General features: G+C 41.6%; 1 non-coding gene across 1 annotated transcript; it reads left to right on the forward strand.

Moving 5' to 3' along the window:
* Positions 1-2,139: 2,139 nt before the first annotated feature.
* Positions 2,140-2,246, forward strand: LOC141597567 (small nucleolar RNA R71). The gene has a single exon (XR_012522796.1). It is a non-coding gene; the product is annotated as a small nucleolar RNA R71 (small nucleolar RNA).
* Positions 2,247-2,780: the final 534 nt, after the last annotated feature.

Consider the following 2,780-nt stretch of genomic DNA (forward strand, 5'->3'; position numbering starts at 1 on the left):
CCAAACTCTCATTCTTGATGAGATGTCAAGGAGGCATGTTCAAGGTGTTGTTGATGTTGCTCAACACCTCGAAGAAGTAATTAAAAGCTTGTTCATTGTTGTGGTAGAGGTCCTCAATAGACCTTGGTCCTTGTTGTTGATCATGATCGATGGCATGCCCAATGTAGGGATTAAAGATCCCTTCAAATTCGTCGTCCCAAAGACCACAAACTTCATTGAGTTGATCATTGAAAATCTCTTGCTTGGATGGAGACAACTCTCCCAAATTCTTCTTTTGGCTAATGAGGCCATCTTCTTCTTCCTTGGTTGATTTTGATGAGCTATGCAAGCTCTCCTTGTCACAATTCACTTGCTCTTTGAATGGAGCATCTTCAACTTTCTTCCTCCATTGGAGTTCCGATCTCTTCTTTTCATCTTTCCGGCTATAGTGATCAATCATGAAACATGGCTCATGCAAACGAGGAGCTCTCATGGTCTTATCAAGATTAAAAGTTATGCTTTCATCTCCCACTTCTAGAGTGAGCTCTCCATGCTTCACATCAATCACCGCACCGGCGGTGTGTAGAAAAGGTCTTCCTAAGATGATTGGAATGTTGGAATCTTCCTCCATATCAACAATGACAAAGTCCACCGGGATGAAAAACTTCCCATTTCGCACGGGGACATCTTCCCATATCCCTAGCGGTGTCTTCGTCGATCTATCGGCCATTTGAAGTGTGATATTGGTGCACTTAAGCTCTCCCATTCCCAACCTTTTACTTACCGAGTACGGCATGACACTCACACTAGCCCCTAGATCACATAAGGCTTTGTTGATTGTTGTGTCGCCAATGGTACACGGTATTGAGAAGCTTCCGGATCCTTTAACTTTGGAGGTGAACTCCCTTGAAGTATTGCACTACTCACCTTAGTGAAGGCGATAGTCTCAAGTTTCCGGATCGACTTCTTCTTTGTGAGAATATCCTTCATGTATTTCGCATAGGCCGGAACGTGATTGATTAATTCCGTAAAAGGAATTGAGACTTCTAAGTTCTTCACAATTTCCATGAACTTTCCAAGTTGATCATCAAATTTAGGCTTGGCTTGACGACTTGGAAAAGGAAGTCTAATCACAATGGGTTCCTTTTCTTTGGCTTTGTCTTCATTTTTCTTTGAGTTTTCTTCTTTTGATGATTCCCCTTCTTTGGGACTTTGCACCACAACTTCATTCTCACTAGCTCTCACAACTTCATCCTCAACTTGCTTCTTTGGTGCTTCATATCTTGTACCACTTCTCAAGTGAATGGCACTAACCGTTTCATGTCTAGGGGATTACTTTGAGGTGGTAATTGCCCTTTTTGTCTTTGTGAGTTCGAAGATGCTAGTTGGGTCAATTGTGTTTCCAACATCTTGGTGTGAGCTAGAATGTTGTTGATGGTGGTATCCTTTGCTTGGCTATCTTTTTGCATTTGAGTGAAAAATTCTTGTTGATTTTTTTGCATTTGAAGGACCGCTTTTTGGACATCAAAACTTTGGTCATTTTGGTGATTGTATGGATTTTGATTTTGATAACCTTGGTTTTGATTGAAAAAGGGTCTTTGATTTTGATTTCTCATGGGTGGTGGAGTGTATGTTGGTTGAGGGTTTTGGACATTTTGGCTTTTGTATGAGAGATTTGGATGGAATTTGGTGTTTTCATTGTAAAAATTTGAATAAGGGGTGCCACTTTTGTAAGCTTGGAAAGCATTGACTTGCTCGGTTGTTCCCCTACATTCACTTGAGTCATGACCTAAGGTTCCACAATTCTCACATATCCCGCTTGGGATTGATGAGGATGCCGTCAAGGCATTGACATGATGCTTTGTTGATTTTGAGTTTTCCTCAAGTCTAGCCATAGCTTGTTCAAACTTCAAGTTGATAGTGTCAATGTGAGCACTAAGTTGAGCACCCAATTGAGTAACGGTGTCCACTTCATACTTTCCTCTAGTAGCCTTGCGAGGCCTACTATATTGCGAATTATGGACCGCCATTTCCTCAATCTTGTTCCATGTTTGATTGTCATCAACTTCGGTGAACATTCCATTTGATCCCATATTGAGAATGTTCCTCGAATCTTCATATAAACCATTCCAAAATTGTTGCACTAAAAACCATTCGCTAAGTCCATGGTGAGGACATGAGCGACAAATACCTTTGAACCGCTCCCAAGCTTCATACAAAGATTCTTCATCCCTTTGCTTAAAACCCGTAATTTGAGCTCTTAGCATATTAGTCTTTTCCGGTGGGTAGAATTTTTTGTAGAAAGCGAGAGCTAACTTCTTCCAAGAATCTATTCCAAGGGTGGCCTTATCAAGGCCCTTCAACCATTGCTTTTCGGTGCCGATTAACGAAAAAGGAAATAAGACCCATCTAATTTGGTCTTGAGTCACGCCCGTTTGAGAGATAGCTTCACAATAATCACAAAATGTTTCCATATGAGAATGAGGGTCCTCACTTGGCATGCCCCCGAATTGGCTCCTCTCAACTAGTTGGATGAAGGCGGACTTGGCAATAAAGTTTCCGGTAAGATGTTGTGGGGTAGGAGTACCGTTTGGTAAATCCTCCTCGGTGGGTATAGAGTGTGACGAGAATTTAGGCATTGTAGGTGGATTTTGTGTGGTATTGTTTAATGGGTTCTCTTCTCCTTCTATTGCGAAAGGATTGACAAACTCACTTGTGGGTTGGACAACTTCACCAACACCTCCCAAATTCCTCCTAACAAGTCTTCTATTATTCGTCAAGGTTCTTTCGATTTCACGGTC

This window comes from Silene latifolia, chromosome 8 (assembly GCF_048544455.1).
Source record: "Silene latifolia isolate original U9 population chromosome 8, ASM4854445v1, whole genome shotgun sequence".
Classification (NCBI taxonomy): domain Eukaryota; kingdom Viridiplantae; phylum Streptophyta; class Magnoliopsida; order Caryophyllales; family Caryophyllaceae; genus Silene; species Silene latifolia.